Raw genomic sequence first — 8,907 nt, forward strand, 5'->3', positions numbered from 1 at the left:
CTCTGTTTCTGTGTTTAAAAGATGTTCATCTGCTCAGACACTTCAAGTCTGGGGGCCAAGTTTGCTGCTTGCAACATTTCCAAGGCCTCTCAATTTCACCACTTTGATGCCAGGGTTTTATGGCATCTGGAAATCTTCCTCTGATGAAGTGGGGTGGATGTCCATGTCCATCCACAGTTATACTTTGATTCTTCAAATGAGGCATGTCTGGACCTCAGGAAAAGGCACCTGCTGAGCTTGTTTCAGGCTTAATTTGAACTCAAACCTCAGAGTCAGTACATGAGTGGACCCAAACCATCCCAGTATGGGTCCTTCCCACACTACCCCAATGAGGATTGGGCCCCAGAGATTGTCTCTTCTTGCACCAATGTTGCTTGTGTTCCCCTCATGTGCACATCTTAAAAGTTTCTATAGGGAGCGGGAAAAATTAATGTGGCCACCTCCCTCCCCAGTGACTCCAGCCCTGCTGAAACCTTCCCTCTTAATTCCTGGCTTTTACTGAACTTTTTAACAAATGAATTACCTCTCAGCTTTCATGTGACTGCATTACTTTTTGTGCACCAGTAGAGGGACCTACTTAAGGGTGTAATCCTACGGTATCCTGATATTGCCCAGAGGGTCAGAGCACAGGACAGACTCTCAGCTCGAGCTGAGATTGCCGTCCAAGGTTGCAGTTGGCACCCCAACCCTGGAGGGCCCCCAGCACAGTTCTTCGCACGTGCAGTGGGCTCCAAGATGTGCAAACGCCTTTGAAGCTGTGGGATGGTAGCCCAGGGGGTAGAGAGGGCTGGAGCAAGACTCTGTCAGCATCCAGAGAGTCCTGGCAGTGCCTCAGCTTCCCCTCCGGGTGAGAAGGGCAAAACAGAGAGTGCGGAAGCAGGTCCAGATGTTTTGCAGAAGGAAAGAATGCCGAGGCTCAACCTGCCTTCTGCGGAATGCCCACAATCCTCGGAGTTCACGTTGGATGGCATCCTAAATTAAGCGGATTCACCTCCACTGGGAACCTGGCGATATGCAGAATTTCCTCAGCCCTTTCAGATGGTTACCCTGAAGAAGGGGAAACTGGCATTTCCTGTGGACCTGTATTGATATTACTCTTGTATAGAATCACCATTTCTTTAGTAGTATACTTTGATTCATATTTGTTGTTTATGAATATGTATTTATGAGGAAGGGAGAAAGCCCAAAAGGTGAAGAGTGAGTGAAAGGAGAGTGCATGTGCATTGGGCAGTGGTAAGATTCTTGGATGGGCGTGCAGGGAAGGGACGGGTCCCTGAATCGCTCTGCCTCTCCGCTGAATCTCCCTCGCTGGGTGGCAGTGAAATTCTCCCTTCACTGAATGGAAGGCAAGATCAGAAAACACCCACACTCACAATGAACGCGCAATAAATGAATGAGAGACTCTGCAAAGGAAGATTTCGTGCAGGAGCAGTTCTGCAGAATAAATCCGCAACTGACATCATCAGGTAGTTAACAACTCCTCCGTTACCAGCTCCAGCTGGATAAGGCATGGAAAAGCATCCCACAAACAACTTCACTACAACTTCAGCGTGGAAAGCAATATTGCTTCTGTCTCTAGAAATGTAGCATTCATTACAGTCACATGCTCTCACTCTCACTCTCATACGAACAAGCTGCAGCCAATGATGGATTGTCGCAGTCGAGATAAAAACGGGGGCAAACACACAGCCAAGTCCCGATGGTGCAGCACAATTCATTTGACTGACGGATTTTCTCGGGGGACTGGGTTCCACCAGCAGGGAGAACCTAATGTCAAAGGGCGTGGGAGTTTGAGGTACCTCCTTTCCCACTTCCGAATGACCCAAGCTCCAGCCTTATCCATGGCCACAAAGTTAGCGGGCGGGCACAAAGAAGACGCACCACCCATTTCTAGAGAAAACTCAGAGCTAATGTGGAAATTCGGGACAGGGTGTTATTGCTCCATTTGGGGTGGGGAATAGCTATCAGATACCACCCTGTTACTTATGCACACACACACATACACACACCATTTTCACCATCTAATGCTGGAGAGGCTGTGGATAAGAGTTTTGTTTCAGTTTTTTAAAATTAGAATTTACCAAAATTAGAAAGACAAATCCAGGAGAAAGTAGAATGTGCAGATTCACCTGTTCCAAAAAGCCATTCCTTTAGGGCAGCCTTTGCCAACTTTGTATGGTATGCCAAGTGCATCTTTTCCTAGAAAAAACAGGGAAGGGAAGGGCTGGGTGACACTCAGGATACCTGGGTCACCCAAGCATTGTATCATCACTTGTCTAATGCCTGGTTCCCATTCATGTTTTTAGTTGTGGCACACTCTGAGTGACAGAAATGTGCATCCATCACACAGAGACTGAATGGGAGATGTATGCAAATCTCCCCAAATTTGTTCCGATTTCTTCCCTAGACTAGAGTGGGGTTGATTCTCTGTACTGAGAAAAATTGCACAAATGAGGGGATTTGTGTGACTCAGACAGGGCAGACACATGCTTGCATTCAGAGGGTCAAACCGTGCATGCTCGCCTGTTTTGCAAATGCAAATGAAATTCTCATATAGTCACTTCAGAGGAATGTGGCAGCCAGACTGTTGTCTGGAATTGAAAAAACAGAGCATATTATGTTAATCTTCTCCCATTTCCACTGGGCGCTGATTTCTTTCCAGGTTGGATGCAAGGTGTTTATAACCTCAAATGGGGGTGGCAAGGGACTGCAGGAAACATAGAAACAGAGCGAGTCAGAAGGGGTTTCCCGGGCCATCTAGTCTGACTCCCGGCTCCAGCCAGCTCCACTCATGACATGTCCATAGGAAGATTGCAGCCTAATTTCATTCTCAGCCCAAATTGCAAACTCTGCCCATATCTGGCTCTTGTCTGGCTCAGCGTTTGAAGACAGCACAGATTTCAAGGGAGGTGATAGTCTAACTGCGGCTCTTGGCAGAACAAAACCTTCCTGCATGTGGTCTAATCGGTCTTGGTGGATCAGAATATCTTGAGGCCTTTTTCTTCCTCAGTGATGCTTTAGGAATGTTGCTTAGCTTCTCTTCTTGCAATTCCACCGCTAACAGCAGTATGGAGGAGGAGAACACAAGGCACCCATTTCAGTGTGATACGCTAATTGTGCAATGGCTGCCTCTTTGCCTGATTTTGGGACCAAGCAACTCATCACAGAATCCTAGAATAGTAAAGTTGGAAGAGGCCTGCAAGGCCATTGAGTCCAACCCTCTGCTTGATGCAGCACTTCAGGCTAAAACATTCTTGACAGGTGTCTGTCCAACTGTCCCTTTTATGCCTCCAATGAGCAAGAGCCCGCAGCCTCCCTTGGTCATTGGTTCCATTGCCGCACTGTTCTAATGCTCAGGAAGTTTTTCCTGAAGTCCAGCCAGAATCGGCCTTCCTGTAACCTGAGCCCGCTATTCTGTGTCTTGCATGTGTGGGGTGGAACATGTGGAGGCCCCTAAGATGAGGAGATGCAATTACAGCAGAGGTGGATGGAAGACTTCCAGAAGTTTGGGCCTGGGACCCAGTCAACTCTGTCAGCACAGTCAAGGATCCTTCAAGGTCAAGCCATCTGCAGATCTGCTTTTTACCCACCCCTGAACTACAGCCCCTATTAGTAAATTTGAGGCAACATGGAGTCTATAAGTGCTTCTCCACAGCAATTGCTCCTGAAAGCTGCTCTCCATCCTGCAAACTCAACCATGGATGCTGCTCCCTGAAGGCCTGCCAAATGCCTTATCTGCTTGACTGTGCGGATGGACTGTGCTCAGACTCTGTCTCTAGGCATCTGTCAGGTGAGCTCCGCTGAGGACAAGAGAAGTCCCTCTGGTTTACTTTCTGACCACAGGTGAGACAGGCAACACCAGAAAGTAATATTGTACAAAAGAGACCCTTTATTGTAGGTGCACACTATCAATGGAGAGGGAGCCCATCTCCAGTCAGGACCAGCTGCCACAGTTGTCACCCACAGCGAATCTGTGTGTTTGGCTTTTTGCAATGGCTATAACATCACAGAAGATGTTCCGTTCCCTTCTGATAGAATCCTGTATAACTGACCCTTGTTGTTTGGTCATCAGGAAAATTTTATATTCTTCAGTAACTGACTAATCAGGACAGCTAAGAAAGGGCTGGGGTTCCAAACGGGTGTCCCAGCTTAGGATCACCTGAAAATGGACTAGCAAACCAAAATCCGAGTTCTCTTTTCTTCCTGCCGGTTATCAGTTTCCTTCGTCCACTCCCCAGCCTTGACACCATCTAGTCTGATGGAAAAAGAACAAGTCTAAATGGCCATGACTTTGCCTTGAAGGTGCGGGGAGAGGTCTCGGGAATACGAAGGGCCCGCTGCTGCGGGTGCCACTTTCATATTAAGCGACAAGCACGCACGCACACTCTCTTCTGCGATGGGCCGGTGGAGTGTTTAGCTGAGAAGCATCACGCAATGCTCACCCTCATGGGACAGAAGCTGCCTGACAAACTCCATCTATTAAAATCTATTTCTGGTCCTACTCCAGCAGGGTAACTGCCTGGGTTACATTTACTGCCTGCTGCAAAGGCTAAAAATGTTAGAAATAAAACAAGTAAAAGTAAAAAGAAACCCCACATTCTAAAAATGCAGGATCTGAAAGCTAGATTTATTTATTTATTTATTTATTTATTTATTTATTTGCAAGGATTCAAATGTGTGGGTCATGAGTACGCAACACATGCAAGTGTGGAAGCAAAGCTTGCTTTCCAGTGACTATCAGTCCAATGACAGTCCGTATTCAAGGGGCCCTGATGTGTTTTCAAGTTTATGCAGAGTTCCTCAGTGAGACGGGCAGAAATGGCACGAAGGCTTCCCTGAGAGGCCCCTTCCACTTCCAATTCTTCCTCAGTGAGGCAGACTCTCCGAGGAGGGTCGCTGGCTACTCAGTGAAATTGTGAGTCTTGAAGGAGTCACACTGCCCACTGGGAGGGGGGGGTGTGAGAGGGAGAGGGAACACCCTTTGAATGTTGTGTTGGAGTTTTCCAGTGAAACAAGGACACACGAAGGTGTGTCTGTCTGTGAACATTACACTGCAAATGCGTTGCATTAGGAACATTGCTTGCAAAAACTGTGTACATTAGGCAAAACTTCAGTGTGCTTTCTAAACGGATACTTCTGCAAGTGTTCACCATTTTAATGAATACGTCATTGCATGTTATCTGGGGTGGTTTTGTTGTTTGTGTCGGCTTCCATTACCCTTTTGTAAATGGCTTCAGGACTGGTTTTGGGTGTGTGTAGCCATACAGAAATGCATCAGACCGAGCAGCTGCACCGCACCCTGTCCATGCGGCCCCCTCGTTTCACGTTAGAGGCCTGGATCTTAGCCACAGTCTACATCTTGCAGACAACAAGGCGGACAATTACAGCCACCTGAGACCCCGCAGGTGCACGACCTACATTCCCCCGTTATTGCGACGATCTGGGCTCCTCGCTCACTCGCGTGAGGCAGCTCTTCAGCAGAGAAAGCTGCTCCACTCACTTTCCAGATGCACCAAACTAATAATAATGACATTATAATAGATCTTGTAATATCATTTTTATACAGCTTAAAGCAGCCTTTGTTGCCATTGCTAAGAGGCAAGAGAGGAGTAAAGAGAATACCTTTCCAGTTTTACCAAAGAAAATCAGCAGTAATGCCACTTTCAATTTAGTGAGACAGGCTAAATGGATTAATTTGGATTCCCAGCAGATAAACGGGGTGGTGGTGGACGGTGTGGGGGTGGCACTGGTGGGGTACGGAAGAGTAGCTTTCTGATGCATACTCAGTGCAGAAGAGAATGAATGCTGCTTATTAGTAGCCTCGCTTCGTCCTGCGATTCCACCAAGGGCTCGCCCCACCGTTTTATTTTCTGTTTACAGCAGTTCACAACAAGAAGGGAAGATCTAGATCTGGATCCAAATATCTGGGCCTGGTACCTGGAAGAGGGAGATAACACCATCTCCTCTGGATGTTTTCTGAACAGTGGACGATGCTCCTGCAGCAACACAGTTGCTGGTAGCAGCAGGGACCCAATTACAAGGAGGTGGAAGGAGGCAATTCGTCAGGAAAACACTGGGGGTGGAAGGGTTAAATCCCTCTTATCTGAATCCCCGCCCAGCCCAGACACACGGGCAGCTGCTATGAAACATCCCAAAACCTGTGGGGTTCTGCACAGCTTTGTCAGAAAATGTTGGGCTGGAACCACGAGCTTAAAGATCTGTCTGCTGAAGAGGCCGATGCTGTCCAGTCAGCCCCGTCCAGCAGCAGCCTGCTCCTCAGATGGCAATGTTGGCAGCATCTCCTCCATGTGCAAAATTCTGTGTGCGACATGTGCGTCTGGGGGCAGCTGCTGTGTTCATTTTTAGGATGATCCCACCACCTGGAAACTGGGCATGTTCAGCTTCAAGAAGGGAAGACTGGGGGGGGGGGGTGGATATGATGGCTCTCTGTGAGTATGTGAAAGACTGTCACAAAGAGGAAGGAAAGGGCCTCTTCCCATCCCTGAGTGGGGGACATGGAGCAACTAGCTGAAGCTGCAGCACCCCAGACTGAGGCTGGACACAAGAGGGAACTCCCTCACTCGCAGAGCCATATGAACTGGCTGCCAAGAGACGTCATGGGGTCTTCCACTCCAGGGACATTCCAGGTGAAACTGGTTGGGATGGTGTCACTTGGTGCCCTGCACCAGGAGGGGGTTGAACCTGATGGCCCCTCCCACCTCTGCTATTTTATGAACCTAAATCACAGGGAGTGGTAATGCCCCAGGCAGGTAGTGCCATTTTCTGAAATTATTTTGTAGTCACATTGTCCCCCACACCCACCCCTGCACAATGTGCCCCAGAATGAAGCTGCATCCAGGTAATTGTGGGGTGAAGATGGCCACTTACATTCTTTATCAGCAGATCTGCGAAATACCAGCAGGAGAAGTGCTGGTAGGGAGGATGGAAGGAAGGAGGAGGCTGGGAACTCCAAGGAAGGGAAGCGGTGGGAAGGAGTTGAGGTGCATGTACACCAATGCTAGGAGCATGGGTAATAAGCAGGAGGAGCTTGAAGCTCTCCTGGGAATAGGAGGGTATGACCTGGTGGGAATCACAGACACTTGGTGGGATGAAAGGCAAGTCTGGAATGTGAACATAGAAGGGTATCACCTTTTTAGAAAGGACAGGAAGGGAAAGAGGGGTGGGGGTGTGGCTTTATATGTCAGGGAAGGGATAGGATGAAGTGAGAGAGAATGCAGCACAGCTGGGGATTCGGTAGAGGCAGTCTGGGTGAAACTTAGGGGTCTTGACAGGGAAAGGGACCTGACAGTGGGGGTATGTTATCGCCCTCCAGGTCAACTTGAGACCCTGGATGATGTCCTGACAGGCCAGATTCTAAGGATATCTCGGGGGAGAGACACAGTAATTATGGGAGGATTCTTTGCAAGGCTACGGCTGATTACAAGCTGAGACTTGCCAAGAATATCAAGAGCAACAAAAAGGGCTTCTTTCAGCATGTAAATAGGAAGAGGAAGGGGAGACAAGTGGTGGGACCACTAAAGAAAGAGCAAGGAGAGCCAGTGACTGATATGGGGGAACAGGCACAGATGCTAAATGACTATTTTGCCTCTGTGCTCTCCCCAAAGCAGGACGGGGGAGAACCGCATAGGAGATTAGATGAGGCTGAGGACTTGGGGGCACAGATTAGAGTCATCCCCCTTGAAGTTGAGGGGCTCGTCAGGGCATTGGACATTACAAAGGTGCCAGGCCCTGACGTGTTACACCCGGGAGTACTTAGAAAGTTGGCAGGGGTTCTCTCATGCCCGCTGGCCTCCATTTTTGAGACCTCGTGGAGAATGGGTGAAGTTCCAGAGGACTGGAGGGTGGCATCAGTGGTCCCAATTTTCAAAAAGGGTAGTAGAAAGGACATGGGGAATAATAGTCCGCTTAGCCTTATGTCCATTGCAGGAAAAACAATGGAAAGGCTCATAATAGAGAGAGATCTAGTGATGCTAGATAGGGAAGAGAGGCTGACAGCCACACAACACGGCTTCCGCAAAAACAGGTCTTGCCAGACAAACCTTGTGGAATTCTATGACAAGGTTTCGAGATGGCTAGATGGAGGGGATGCAATGGATGTGGTTTACCTGGATTTCAGCAAGGCCTTTGACAAAGTGCCCCATGATATCCTGGTGGAGAAACTGAGGAGTTTTGGGATACACCAAAGCACTGTCCGATGGATTAGGGCATGGTTGACTGACTGAAAGCAGAAGGTAACCATTAGTGGGGAATCATTGGGATGGCGGCCAGTGACAAGCGGGGTCCCCCAGGGCTCTGTCCTGGGGCCGATCCTGTTTAATCTTTTCATTATCAACATGGAAGAAGGGGTGAACAGTCTGCTGATCAAATTCACAGACGACACTAAACCTGGAGCAGTGGCCACAACTGAGGAGCAGGTACTCCAGATCCAAAAGGATCTGGACAGACTGTGGAAGTGGGCAGGAGACAACAGGATGGCATTCAATGTGGATAAGTGCAAGATCTTGCACTTGTGGCATGGGAATGGGTGTCATAAGTACAGGTTAGGGGACAAGTGGCTGGAGAGCAGCACTTGTGAAAGGGACTTCGGGGTTGACTGCAGGCTAAACATGAGTCAGCCGTGTGATGTGGTGGTCAAGAGGGCGAACGCCACCCTTGGTTGCATAGCCAGAAGTGTGGCTTCTAGATCGAGAGAGGTATTACTGCCGCTCTACACAACTCTGGTGCACCCGCAACTGGAGTATTGTGCTCAGTTTTGGGCCCCTCATTACAGAAAGGATATAGTCAGGTTAGAATCAGTGCAGTGTAGGGCCACAAGGTTGGTGGCCAGTTTGCAAGGGATGCCGTATGAGGCGAGACTGAGGGAACTGGGTCTCTTCATCCTGGAGA

The 8,907-nt window shown here is 48.8% G+C and overlaps 1 protein-coding gene across 1 annotated transcript in view; it reads right to left on the minus strand.

The window, feature by feature from the left end:
- Window positions 1-8,907, minus strand: part of LOC123020788 (CUB and sushi domain-containing protein 2-like) — a 429,441-nt gene that overhangs the window by 327,471 nt on the left and 93,063 nt on the right. The gene's annotated exons all lie outside the window — the stretch shown is intronic.

The sequence above is a fragment of the Varanus komodoensis genome, unplaced genomic scaffold (assembly GCF_004798865.1).
Source record: "Varanus komodoensis strain SLA01 unplaced genomic scaffold, ASM479886v1 scaffold15, whole genome shotgun sequence".
Lineage (NCBI taxonomy): Eukaryota > Metazoa > Chordata > Lepidosauria > Squamata > Varanidae > Varanus > Varanus komodoensis.